Here is a 15,536-nt window from a genome sequence, read left to right as displayed (position 1 = left end):
TTTGCCTTAATCATAACTTGTGTCTCGAACCTAATTTCTTTTATCTTCAGACATATCTTGTGACACTACACTTATGCATTGAGGCATAACTTCTGCCTTAGTCATAATTTCTTCAGAAAAGACATAAAGCGACACCTGAACTTGTCCCAAATTTTTCAAAAAAACACCTTAACTATGCGGACGTCCTATTACCTCTCTAAACAATTTTGAATTTGTTATGCCGTAATTTTACTATCTTTAAAAAATAACTTTTAAAATGTTCTAAGTGAAAAATATTTAGAAAAGAGTCGCCACTTATTTTTTTTAAAAGAAATTAAGAAAACTTATAATTTAAAAAGAATCTAACAGATTATGTCTTTAAAAATTCAGAGAAAATGAGTACTCTTTTATGAAAACTAGCCCGAAGGCTCTTTGGAAATCTCAGTTTCCGTTCTTATTTAAATGTGAAAACATTTTAAATCTCTTTGGGAATACTTAGTCCCCATATACTTTTGAAGAAATGAACTTCAACTTTACTCTTTACTGAACTCAAAACTTAAGTCTTAAAACAAGGTTAAAACGTTTGCAAAAGACTTTTGGAAAACTTTATGAACTTCTCTTAACTTGACTCTTGACTTCTCTTGACTTTGACCTTAACTGCTCTTGACTTGACTCTTAACTGGGTCCTTGAATTGAATTATGGATTCAAGGATTGTGATTTGTGATAGGAAAGGTGTCATGATGTTTATGAATGATTATAGATAGCTAAACATGAGAAAAGTCATGAAATCACCGTCTTGGAACAAGTTCGCGACGCGGAGGTGTTTTAAATAATTACTCGCGAAATTAAATTTTGAGACAGAGGAGTCCGCGTCTTAACCACGACGCGGAGAAACTTTTTTGGTCACTGGGGGAGCAAGTTCGCGACGCGGACTTGCGTGCCAGATCACGCTCGACTTTTTCCTTCTCCGTTTTTACAGCCCCAATTCGCCTAAACTCGAATATTTTTCTCAAATTCATTTTAGATTCCAATGCCCAGCATATGTACCTAAGAACCTAACTCAAAACAACTCTATAATTCAACTCAAAGATCTCAGAAACTCCTCAATTCATCCCAATTCAAGAACAACATTCAAATTCAAGAATACATGTCAAGAACATCAACTTTCAAACTCTTTTAGGACAAATTTCGCTGAAATAAACATGCTTGGCGAGTGGGTGAACGAACCCAACATTATGAAAGACTCACATGCCTTGTAAGACCAATTCCTTGGCGAATCCACAATCAAAATCGATTGTTCTTGGCAAATTCTTGTTGTTCCTCTTCTCTTTTCTTCTTTTCTCTTTTCTCCAAGCCCTAGCGTATTTTCCAATTGACTAAACTGATCTCCTTCTGATTTGACCCTTAATTAATTCACTAAAACGAATTAAATTAATTGGGTAAGGAAAAGACTAATCTACCCTTAACAAAATTCGGATTAGACTTTCCTTAATCCAACAACCTAACTTCCAAAGAGTATAACTTACCCATACAAACTCGGAATCGCGCAAACTTGGCGTCGTTGGAAAGAGCATTCCAAAAGGTTTCCAACCATATCTAGAACTACACCTAACTCATCCTTATCTAGGAGTTATGGCCATTTTAAGTTGACCAACACTCAACTTTTCCTAACTTAAACAAATTTCCAGATTTTCGTTCTTTTCAAAAATGACTATTTCCAATTATTAGCTTCTTCCTAGTTATTTCAACTTGCGAGGTGTTACAATATCTCCCCCTTGGGAACATTCGTCCTCGAATGAGAGTACTGTTACTAGGCTAAGAGTGGTAACATCAAGTTCAAAACCCCCAACAAGCAAATGCAAACAAACAACATGCTCACTCATAATTTAAAGAGTACTAAGAAGAGAATTAGTATCTGGGTCTGCCCTTTCTCCGCATTCAAAGAGATGTGGATATATTTTCTTCATATACTCCTCAGCTTCCCAAGTAGCTTCCTCAACAAATTGGTTCCTCCAAAGGACTTTAACTGATTCTACTTCCTTAGTCCTCAACTTGCGAACTTGGCGATCTAGAATCTGAACAGAAATCTCCTCATAGGATAAGCTGTCTTTGATCCCAATATCTTCAGTTGGTATGATCAATAAAGGATCGCCCAAGCACTTCTTCAACATGGAGACGTGAAATACCGAATGAACCGCTGCTAACTCTTGTGGTTGCTCCAACTCATAAGCTACACTGCCAATCCTCTTGGCTATTCGATAAGGTCCAATATACTGGGGACTAAGCTTCCCCTTCTTACCAAACCTCTTAACACCCTTCATGGGTGAAACTTTTAGATATACCCAATCATATACTTCAAACTTTAATGCCCTTCTCCTAACACCAATGTAGGATTTTTGACGACTCTGTGCCATTTTGAACCTTACTTGAATCACTTTCACCTTCTCCATGGCTTGATGGACTAAATCTGGTCCTATCAACCCTGCTTCACCAACTTCAAACCATCTAATAGAAGATCTGCATCTTCTCCCATAAAGAGCTTCATATGGAACCATTTGGATGCTAGAGTGGTAACTATTGTTGTAAGCAAACTCAATGAGAGGTAGGTGATCATCCCAGTTACCTTTGAAATCAATCACACAGGCCCTCAACATATCTTCTAATGTTTGGATAGTGCGCTCTGCTTGCCCATCTGTCTGAGGATGAAAGGCAGTACTTAAGTTCACCATTAAACCCAAGTCTTTCTGAAAACATTTCCAGAATTGTGTAGTAAATTGTGCACCTTTATATGATATAATCGAAATAGGGACTCCATGAAGTCTTACCACTTCCTAAATATACAACCTGTCATAATCTTCTGCTGAATGGGTAGTCTTTACCGGCAGAAAATGGGCTGATTTTGTCATTCTATCGACAATCACCCAAATAGAATCATGCTGCCTGCGAGACCTTGGTAAACCTGTGATGAAATCAATATTGATCATCTCCCACTTCCATTCTGGCAGTTATTTATTCTGAGACAAACCACCGGGCCTTTGGTGCTCTACTTTTACTTGTTGGCAATTTGGACACTTAGCGACAAATTTTGCAATGACCTTCTTCATGCTATTCCACCAATAAACCTCTCTCAAGTCACGATACATCTTTGTGGAACCCAGATGAATATCTGGAGCTATTAGCTTCCTCCATGATCCTCTCTTGGAGTCCATCCACCATAGGTACACACAATCTACCTTTATATCTCAAAACACCAACCCCCCTTGTTCAGAAGCTAATACTTTTTGCTTATGAACATTTGCCTTTAACTCAAGCAAAATGGGATCTTGGTCTTCCTTTTCTTTCACTTCTGACATTAATGATGATTCAGCCCCATTCATCACTATTACTCCTCCTTCAGTGGAATCCATTAGGCGGACTCTTAATCGTGCAAGTCTATGCACATCTTTCGCTAACTCTCTCTTTTCTTCCTCAACATGGGCGGTACTACCCATAGACAACCTGCTCAAGGCATCAGCAACAACATTAGCCTTACCTGGGTGATAAATAATACTCATGTCATAATCCTTGAGTAATTCTAACCACCTTCTTTGTCTGAGATTAAGCTCTTTCTGAGTGAACACATATTGAGGACTCTTGTGATCAGTGAATACATCAACATGCACACCATACAAGTAATGACGACATATCTTCAAAGCAAATACTACAACAGCCGACTCTAAGTCATGGGTTGGGTAGTTCTTCTTATGAACTTTCATCTGTCTGGAGGCATAAACTATAACTTTGCTATTCTGCATTAAGACACAACCCAAACCAACTCTAGATGCATCACAGTACACCATAAAACCTTGAGTACCTTCTGGTAAGGTTAAAACTAGGGCAGTAGTCAACCTCTTTTTCAATTCCTGAAAGTTTTTCTCACAAGCTTCAGACCATTGAAATTTCACTGTTTTCTGAGTTAACTTGGTCAAAGGGGATGTAATAGATGAGAACCCCTATATAAACCTTCTATAATAGCCAGCCAAACCCAAGAAACTCCTAATATCAATTGGAGATATGGGTCTAGGCCAATTCTACACTGCCTCAATTTTCTGAGTATCAACTTTAATTCCCACTCCAGACACAATGTGGCCTAAGAATGCCACAGACTCAAGCCAAAATTCACACTTAGAGAATTTAGTATATAACTCCTTATCTTTCAAAGTCTGAAGAACTATTCTGAGATGACTAGCATGATCTTCTTCATTCCTTGAATAGATTAGTATGTCATCAATGAAGACGATAACAAACATATCTATATAAGGTTTGAATACTCTATTCATAAGGTCCATGAACGCTGCAGGTGCATTGGTTAAACCGAATGACATGACCATAAACTCATAATGACCATAACGGGTCCTGAAAGCTGTCCTTGGAATGTCACATTCCCTTACTTTCAACTGATGGTAACCTAATCTGAGGTAGATTTTCGAAAAACAAGAAGCACCCTGAAGATGATCGAAAACATCATCAATCCTTGGAAGAGGATACTTGTTTTTTATGGTAACCTTGTTCAACTGACGGTAATCTATACACATCCTAAAGAAACTATCTTTCTTTCTCACAAACAAGACCGGAGCACCCCAAGGTGAGACACTTGGTCGAATGAAGCCATTATCTAAGAGATCCTTTAATTGCTCTTTAAGTTCTTTCAACTCTGCTGGTGCCATTCTATATGGCAGAATAGATATAGGACGAGTATCTGGAAGAATATCTATACTAAAGTCTATTTCTCTCTCAGGAGGGACTCCGTGAAGATTATCAGGAAAGACTTCTGGAAACTCTTTTACTACTGGGACTGACTGAATATGAGGTATATCAACACTAGAGTCATTAACTCGAACTAAGTGATAGACACACCCCATAGAAACTAACTTCATTGCTTTAAGGTATGAAATAAAACGACCCTTAGGCATTGTTGAACTGCTTTTTCACTCAAAGACTGATTCATTTGGATACTGAAACTTGACTACTCGAGTTCTATAATCAACTGAGGCATAACAAGTATGAAGTCAGTCCATACCAAGAATGACATCAAAATCTACCATGTCTAACTCAATTAAATCAGTCATGGTACTCCTGTGATTGACGAAAACTGGACAATCACGATAGACTCTCTCTACTAGAATAAACTCACCAACAGGCGTAGAGACACTGAATGGTTCACTAAGTTGATTAGGAATAACATCAAAGTTCATAGCAACATATGGAGTTACAAAAGATAAACTCGCTCCTGGATCTAGCAAAGCATAAATAATAAAGTTAAAGACTTGAATCATACCAGTGACAACATCTGGTGAATCCTCTTGCTCTTGGTGACTGTTGATAGCATATAAGCGATTTGTTCCTCCACCAGTACCGGAAGTTGCCCCTCTAGGTGTAGCCCTGTCTGGTGGAGCAACTGAAGAAGACTGGGCTCTATTGCCCCCATTACCATTTCCCTTCTTGTTCTTTGGACACTCTCGCATGAAATACCCAGTCTGACCACACTTGAAACATTCAGTGGAGCCCTCACGACAAATACCTGAGTGGTTCCTACCACACTTGGCGCAGGCAGGAGGCTTACTACCCCCTTGTGCCACACTATCTTGAGAATAGGCAGGCTTAGCTCTGGAATTCTGATCATTGTACTCATATTTGTTCCTAGGTGCAGGTGTACTAGCAGATGATGGAGAAGGTCCCTTCTGTTTCTGTTGGAAGGATGACCGGTTGGCATTACTCTTCTGCTGCCCAGACTCATTCCCTTGTCTTAGCCCTCTTGTTCTTGAATTCCTCTATATCCCCCAGTTTCTCTTCCTCTACTTGCTGCACATAAACCATCAACCTCGAAATGTCGATGTCCCCAATAAGCAGTACCACTTTGCTTGATAGACAGGACAACCCAGCAACAAACAGACTCATCCTACTCTTCATGTCCGCAACCATTTTCGGAGCATAGCGAGACAGTTGGGTGAATTTCAACCCATATTCATGAACACTCAAAGAATCTTGCTTAAGTGTGAGGAACTCTCGTACCTTTGCCTCTTTCAATTTTTGGGGAAAGAAACACCCCAATAAAGTCTCCTCAAAACAAGCCCAACTTGCAGGTGGTGCATTATCTGCTCTACCCTCCTTCCATTGGTCAAATCAAGTCCTAGCAACATTCTTCAGTTGATATGTAGCTAGTTCAACTCGCTCAGTATCAGCAACATGCATGACCTCAAATACATTCTTCAACTCCTCGATGAAGTTCTCCGGATCCTCAGTAGTGCTCGAACCCATGAAATTTGGAGGGTTCATCCTCAAGAACTCAAGAATCCTTGAAGTGTCAACTCCTTCCTGTCGAGCTCCACTCTGTTGACCAACCTGGTTAGTCACAGCTTAACTCAGCATCTTAATTACCTCTCTGAACTCAGCATTGGTGACTTCTTCTTGAGGTTGCACTTCAGGTTCATTTGGTAACTCTTGTTCCTCGACATTACGTCTAGTAGGACGATCTCTGACTACTCTTCGTGGAGGCATGATTATCTGAAAACAGGCGCAAGCACGAATTAGAAGGAAACTTTTTAGAGATCAAACTCTAACGCACGAAATAACTGTGAAAGAAGTGAGAAATTTTCCTAAATGTTGCAGCCTCCTAATTATAGATGTGGCGCGCTTCACACCGACAACTAGGACTCTACAGACACGACTTCATAGACTTCCTAGGACTCTTGAACTCTATGCTTTGATACCAAGTTTGTCAAGCCCTGAGCCTACACCCTGGGCGGGACTAGCACTCGAAGACCATTGTTGACCTCAAGTGAACCCTTGGCCTGGCTTACTAAATCAGCGGAATACTTAAACTCAACAAAAAATAAGTTAATATAATAAACTAGAATGTTATAAAAGAATATGCTACTGGCCATTAAGGCAAACTCAAGTCTCAACATGGAATAATGATAATGAAAAGACTAAAGAACTAACATCTGACTGTCTATGAAGCCTCTAAAAACAACTGAGATGGATGTCGGGACAGGACCCCCGATCATCCTAACGAACGAATATTGAAAAGAACTAAAAGCAATAAAGGAGTCCTTCGGAATGCAAAAAGGCTCACCACTGACTCTAAAGTGCTCAATTGGATAAACGGTGCGCCAGATGCCGATCCCAGTTACCTATATCTGCATCATAATATGATGCAGGCCAACTGGCATCAATACATTGATTGTACGAGTATGCGAGTTGGAATACTAACATAACTAAAGCTTGAAAAAGATCTGAAAGAAACGCTTACCTTGACTTTACTCTACTCCTAAATAACTTAACTCAACTTACTGAACTCATTTCAATATAAAACAATTTAAAAACAAGTAAAATATAAAGAAAATTTGTTTAAAACATGATGTCAACTCTGTGCGTATGCAAAGATACAAATAACTCTAAGATGTATGTAAAAATACAAATAAACTGATGTATATAAAAATACAATAACTTCTGCTGGAGTTTCTCTAACTGACAACCATCACGTAAGAGCTATTATGATGATACAACGATTTCCCTCACGCTGCCAGAGCATCCTATACCTTGCCAAGGGCATAAGACCTGAACTATTAAGTGGATCCACTAGTCTATGCTAAAAAGCACTAAAGGAATCATCTAAAAAGTATGACCCTTCTCTGTTGACACCCAATTTTTGACCTCCACATTATAGATTAATCATCGAGCTTCTTCAATTTCAAATGATTTAAAATAATTAGTTTTATAAAAAATTTAAAAATAAATAAATAAATATAGTTTGCAAGTTATTTTAAATAGTTGTGTCATTTTTATAATTTTTAAATAATATATGTGTTTTATAATTATGTATATAATTAATATAATTTAAGAATATTCGAAAATCATCTCAAAAAGATTTTTGCTTTAATTAAGTATTTGTTTGATTAGTTTAAGTTATGTTTATATCTTTGAGTAAATTTGTTTACAAGTAAATTGATTATTTTATTTCATTCAGATTAAGAAGTTCATTAATTAATTTATATTAATTCATCTTATTTAGTTATTAGCCAAATCTCCTAAACCCATTAAACAAACCAGTTTTGGACCTTTTATTTTGCAATTCTAGCAGCCCAACTCTAATTTCAGCGGCCCAATTTTATGCCAATTTCCTCATACATTCCAGCCCACAATTTCAATTCCAAAAAAAAAACAACCTTCACATATAGCAAATAAAAAAATCATATTTGTATGTTATAGCAAAGTTTGCATAATTGCTCTCCATAGCAAACATATATATGTATAATTCGCTATACATATACAATTGAAAGCAGTTGTATAATCTGTTTTGGTATACATATACAAAAGGATCAATTGTATAACGTGAGAGAGGCGAGTGAGTGAGATCTGGGAGAGTGGCAAGCAAGATCTGGGAGAGGGGAGAGAGGGAAACGAAAATATATGAATATATACAATTTTCACGCATTTTATACATTTGCGGTTTTGTATAAAGTGAGAGAGGCGAGTGAGAGAGCAAGATCTGGGAGNNGAGATCTGGGAGAGTGGCGAGCGAGATCTGGGAGAGGGGAGAGAGGGGGAAGAAAATATATGTATATATACAATTTTCACGCATTTTATACATTTGCGTTTTTGTATAAAGTGAGAGAGGCGAGTGAGCGAGCGAGATCTGGGAGAGTGGCGAGCGAGATCTGGGAGAGGGGAGAGAGGGGGAAGAAAATATATGTATATATACAATTTTTTTCTCTCGCTTTATACAAACACAAACGCACTTTATACACTTGCGTTTGTATAAAAACGAGGGAGGCGAGGGAGAGAACGAGAGTGGCGAGTGAGATTCACCAGGAGAGAGGTGAAATAGCAACAGTTTGCTATGGGATACAATTAAATCAAACTATATTTATAGCATTTAATTTGAATTAATAGTTTGCTATTATATACAATTTTCCCAAAAAAAACCCATCAGATACAACACAACAACAATACCGAACGACCCCACTTCGCCTCTTCTTCTTCTCCACGTGAGAACAACGACCAAAAGGAAACCCAGAAGTTGTGTCCAACAGCATACGCGACCCCACTGCCCCAATATGGTCTTCTTCACGCGAAAATCCCACCAAATCGAGAAAATCTGGCAACCTTATCTCTTAAGAAGAATTTGAATTTCGAATTGAAATCCATTCAAAATTGCATCAGATTTCCCCCTAATCTGTCCTGGTTCTTCTCCTATAAATACCGGCTGTCTTCATGGTTAAAAAGGGAGAAAAAAAGGACAGAAGAGTATACATTCGAAGTAAGAACCTCCCTTAGTTACAGAAAAATACAGTAAGAAAACTACAAAGCTATACAAGGTCACAAACCCAAATACATTGATATCAGTTTCTATTTTTCCTCGGTTCGCTGCTACTGGAATTCGTTGGGATTCTTGGAGTTTCCTTTGTGGTTGTGGAAAGCTCTCGCTCAACTCGTTGTCTCAGTCGCCGCCCCCGAAAAGGTAACGCCTCCTCCTCTATAATATTCTTCCCGTCTTTTGTATTTCGACATGTTGTTTCCAGCATTTCAAGGTTTATGATGTTGGTTATTTTACATTGAGCTCTTTGTTCTTCATTTTGAATTCTAGTCCTGTTTTTCCTCTATTCTGAGTTTATTTTTCTTTTCATGATTTTGGTCTAGCCGAGTCCTATTTGAGCCATGATTTTGAGTCGAGTTCCTGTCATAGACTGATTTGAATGCATTTAGTTTGGTTGTTGATTGTTTACATCTTGCTCTATGATGGAAGATTTTTCTTCTTCTTATTGAAATGGTTTACTGTGTCCATTCTCTTGGTCTCTAGAAGTGTGTATCGATTAGTTTCAAATGGTTCCACTTGCCTTAGTATATTCTTATTTGTTATGAATATGCATTAGTAACTAGTGTTCGATGTCATGTTATGTAATCTTTTACCTTAAGCTAAATGTGGGAATCGCGATAGTTGTTTAAATTCGTTTTCGTATCTTTACTATTCTCCGTTTTCAATTCTTTTTTACTTGAATGTTGCCAGACCTGTTTAATGTTGTTCCTAGGCTGTTCTACCTTCCAGTGATAGGTCTTCCAACTGTTTATCCAAGACGATTTTGTCTTCGAGTATACGTAAGAGTTTTAGGGTCGATTATCATAATAGTTGAGAAAGATTTGCTATTCGTTTAGCTCGAGTTTGGTTAGTATTTAGTATGAATGTCTAAATGGGTTACACCTCTTATTTCAAAGATGTGATTTCCTTGTCATCATAGCATGAGTGAATCGTATAATTTTGCATAAGCATTTTAATACCAATTTCTGTCTCCAATGACTTTTAATTACTTGATTCCTAAATATATGAAGAAGCCGAGTCGTGCTTTTTTTTATCTGCCAATGTCTCTTTTTGTTAAGATTATCATTGGCTTGTTAAGTGTTTTTTTTTCTTTCTTAAATATAGCTTGTTGTTTATTGTTTATTGTTTCTTTAAGGAATAATGTGATTGGATTTGATTTAACCATAATTTGTTAAAGTTTAATCATGTTTGTAAACAAAAATTTTCTCATCTGGTAAGTTAATGCTCATTTTAGTTAGGCCTTAGAATGTTGTTACAGTCGATTGCCAATATTTTTTTTATTTTTTATTTTTAAATTTGAATTGGTTTGTTAATTCCCTTCCTTTTCTCTGGTTGCATGTGACATCGTCCGAGTCCATTGTGGACTCTCTCTCTTTTGCATTTTGGGTTGTTCGGAACCCCAAACCCTTTATCGAGTCGACTTTGACGTGGAAAAGATAAGAGAAGACGGATATGGCAAGATGAAACAAATATGTAGGTTTTTGGAAGCAAGAAATATATGAAAAGAGCTGATATACACACTGATATACAACTTGTGTATACAAAAACGGGAATTGAATTAAAACCCAAAAAATTCCAGCGAAATTGGCCCAAAAGGAGGCCCAAATTCAATTTCTCCCTTACTCTTTAATTGTTTAATTGTGATTATTTATTGTTTGTTGTTTAACTCTAACTTTAGAATTGTTAATTAACTTAGTTGAATTCCCCAAAAGATGAACTATTTCTCTGTGTTGTTTTGTTTTTAACAAATCACATTTTATCAACTCTTGTAGTTTCATTTATAATCTTTAGTCAACACTTTTTTATTAGTTTAAAATAGTTTTCATATTTTGATTAACCAAAAAATAATTCAAATAAAAATCAATTAATCTAGTTTTGTTAATATTCTAATTACTTGTCTTTAATTCAAACGGTTCAATTAAGGTCCCATTTTCTAAAAAAATAAAATAAATATAAAATGTGTCATTTATTTAACTATTTTCTCAAAGTTGATCAAATATTGTAACTTATTATTTTTATGTTAAATCACCTTTTTTTTTCTTCTAAAAATAGTCAAAATATATTTTAGTCAAGTCGCAGGTCAACCGCATGTTAGCGGGCACTTCGAATGCTTAAACCCTTCTCGAAGTGTAAATTGAACCCCGAACCATCTTTGGTATTTTCAAATGATTTTTTCTATTTAAATCTTTGAAAATTGTAAGTTTTCTTAATTTCTTTAAATAATTAAGTGACGACTCTTTTCTAAGTATTTTTCTCAAATTGTTTTATACTTAGAACATTTAAAAAAAAAGTAATTTTTCTAAAGATAGTAAAATTACGGCACAACATTCTCTACCCATGATGGCTACATGGCTTATGGGGGTTGTGAGTTGTCTGAACTCTCCCCATATCGGAGCTCAATACTGCTCCCAAAAATATAATAATATTTGCTCTTATGTTTAAAAAAATACTTCTTCTGTGATTTGAGATTAGTGCTCAAAAACTTAGCTCAAAGGCTATCTTGGAAATCAAAGTTTCCCCTCTTGCTTCATTTAGAAAGCGATTACTCTTTTCTGAAAACTAGCCCGAAGGCTCTTTTGAAAATCTCAGTTTTCCGTTCTTATTTAAATGTGAAAACATTTTAAATCTCTTTGGGAATACTTAGTCCCCATATACTTTTGAAGAGATGAACTTCAACTTTACTCTTTATTGAACTCAAAACTTAAGTCTTAAAACAAGGTTAAAACGTTTGCAAAAGACTTTTGGAAAACTTTATTAACTTCTCTTAACTTGACTCTTGACTTCTCTTGACTTTGATCTTAACTACTCTTGACTTGACTCTTAACTGGTCCTTGAATTGAATTATGGATTCAAGGATTGTGATTTGTGATAGGAAAGGTCTCATGACGTTTAGGAATGATTTTAGATAGCTAAACATGAGAAAAGTCACGAAATCACCGTCTTGGAACAAGTCCGCGACGCGGAGGTGTTTTAAATAATTACTCGCAAAATTAAATTTTGAGACAGAGGAGTCCGCGTCTTAACTGCAACGCAGAGAAACTTTTTGGTCACTGGGGGAGCAAGTCCGCGTCGCGGACTTGCGTGCTAGATCATGCTCGACTTTTTCCTTCTTCGTTTTACAGCCCCAATTCGCCTAAACTCGAATATTTTTCTCAAATTCATTTTATATTCCAATGCCCGGCATATGTACCTAAGAACCTAACTCAAAACAACTCTATAATTCAACTCAAAAGATCTCAGAAACTCCTCAATTCATCCCAATTCAAGAACAACATTCAAATTCAAGAATACATGTCAAGAACATCAACTTTCAAACTCTTTTAGGACAAATTTCGCTGAACTAAACATGCTTGGAGTGTGGGTGAAACGAACCCAACGCTATGAAAGACTCACATACCTTGTAAGACCAATTCTTTGGCGAATTCTTGATGTTCCTCTTCTCCTTTCTTCTTTTCTCTTTTCTCCAAGCCCTATCGTATTTTTCAATTGACTAAACTGATATCCTTCTGATTTGACCCTAATTAATTCACTAAAACAAATTAAATTAATTGGGTAAGGAAAAGACTAATATACCCTTCAAAATCCGGATTAGACTTTCCTTAATCCAACAGCCCAACTTCCAAAGGGAATAACTTACCCATACGAACTCGGAATCCCGCAAACTTGGCGGCGTTGGAAAGATCATTCCAAGAGCTTTCCAATCATATCTGGAACTACACTTAACTCATCCTGAGCTAGGAGTTATGTCTGTTTGAAGTTGACCAAATCTCAACTTTTCCTAACTTAAACAAATTTCCAGATTTTCGTTCTTTCCAAAAATGACTTTTTCCAATTATTAGCTTCTTCCTAGTTATTTCAACTTGCGAGGTGTTACAATTTGTGTTTATATAAAGCAAGAAAGAGATAAAGGCAAAAGAGAATTGGGTAGAGAAAGATTTGTATTGTATAATTATAAGTAGGGAAAAAGGACAAATACACTCTGAACTATCGTAAATGGTATGCAAATACCATCCGTCATACTTTTGGGACATTAGTGCCATGTTGTCCAAAAACTAGAACGTGCATACCCTTTATACTAACGGACATACATGTGTCAGAATCTAATCCACTAACCTCACATATATTAAATATCATATCGATGGATAAGATTGCGCCACATGTCCGTATTTAGTCTTCCGTTAGAGTGAATGGCATATATGCCCTAGTTTTTGGACGGTAGGGGCACCAATGTCCCAAAAGTATGACGAAGGGTATTTGCATACCATTTACGAAGAGATATGTATTTGTATTTGTATATACAATTTTCTCTCACTTTATATAAACACAAACATAATTTATACATTTGTGTTTGTATAAAGTGAGAGAGGCGAGGGAGAGTGGTGAGCGAGATCAGGGAGAGTGGCGAGTGAGATTTCTGGGAGAGAGGCAAATGACAAAGTGTTTGCTACGGATTAAAATTAAATAAAACTGTGGTTATATATAACATTTAGTTTTAATTAATAATTTGCTATTTTATACAATTTTCCCAACATAATAGTGCAACTCCTATCATCAAAATAAAATGGGTTGCTTTTTGAGAAAATAATGCCATGAAATTTAGGACCACCACGATGCCTCAACATATTTATAGATAAAATATAGAGGTCTATGATTTGAAAACATTAAAAAAAAGTACTTCCTCCGTCCCATTTTATGTGAGGTAGTTTGACTCGGTACGAAATTTAAGAAAGAAAGGAAAACTTTTAAAACTTGTGGTCCAAAATGAATGATAAAAATTTGTGTTGCTGTAAATCATTTTATTAAGGGTAAAATAGACATTTTATAGTTAAATTATTACTTAAGTATAGAAATATGTCATTCTTTTTTAGACTGACAAAAAAGGAAAGTAAGTCACATAAATTGAGATAGAGGGAGTACTAACTACCAAGTTGATGATGATAGACCAATACACCAGAATTAAACTTATAAAATTATGTTTATTTGACTTTCTTTTCATTATTCATTTATTGAAAGGCTAGTATTATAGAACGTGTATTTTAACTGTATAAAAATGAAATAAATAAATAAATAGTAGCATTAATTTATTAATTTACAAGAGGTATACATATAGAGAGAGAGACATGTGAGCCATGACCCATAATAAGTAGGCGTTTGGCCATGCATGATATGGTATCGTGAGATAGAATCAGTATTTGGACATGCGATTTTATGTTGATTTCATCTCATGATTCCATATCACGAGATGTGATTCCATATTCTCCGAAAACTATGATATGGAATTATATGGAAATTCCATATCATGATTTGAGATATTTTAATGGAAAAATTACAGAAATTCCACCTTTAGTTTGCTTATTACCATTGCTTCCTATAAGTTTTACAAATCTCCAAAATCCCTCATTTTTACGCATCAGATTAATGTATCTCGCGCATCATATTAATGTATCAGCGCTTATATTATTGTATCTCGCACATCAGATTAGTGTATCATGTATAAAATGTACATCATATTAGTGTATCATGTATAAAATGTAATGTATCTTACTTAACGATTAATGTATCTCGCGCATACAGATTAATGTATCAACGCTTATATTATTGTATCCATTTTGAGGGATTTTTGTAATTATAAACTTTTAATGGATAGATTGTAATTTTGCCTTAAAAGTATGTGATTTCTGTAATTAGCCCTATTTTAATATAAAAATTGATCCACGAGTTTATATTTTGTTAAAACAACCCCACATTTATATCTACTAAGTACTAACAATTTATTTATATGTAAATAAAATTTATAATCAAATCATTACTTTTTAAAATTTATTATTCTCACCAACATAAAATTTATTATTCTCACCAACATATAGTTATAGTCACTTTAACTCACACCAACCGATTGTTGAGTAATAAATTTGTTTTGTCTCATTTACGTCACATATGCTTTTAGTAATTCTTTATAAAATGTTTGTTGGTAGATAAATATTATGTTGTTGATGCTGGTTTTCAAAACACAAAAAGATTTCTAGCTCCATACAAAGGACTACGCTATCATTTGCAAGATTACGGAGGAAGTGAAAGAGAACCTCAAAATGCCAAAGAACTGTTTAATTATAGGCATTCATCTCTGCGCAATGTGATTGAACGAACTGTTGGAGCTTGAAAAAATAGATTTAGAATACTGAAACAAGGCATGAACCA

Source organism: Solanum tuberosum, unplaced genomic scaffold, assembly GCF_000226075.1.
Source record: "Solanum tuberosum cultivar DM 1-3 516 R44 unplaced genomic scaffold, SolTub_3.0 scf00336, whole genome shotgun sequence".
Lineage (NCBI taxonomy): Eukaryota > Viridiplantae > Streptophyta > Magnoliopsida > Solanales > Solanaceae > Solanum > Solanum tuberosum.
The sequence above is the reverse complement of the archived record's forward strand: the minus strand, read 5'-3'. Positions refer to the sequence as shown.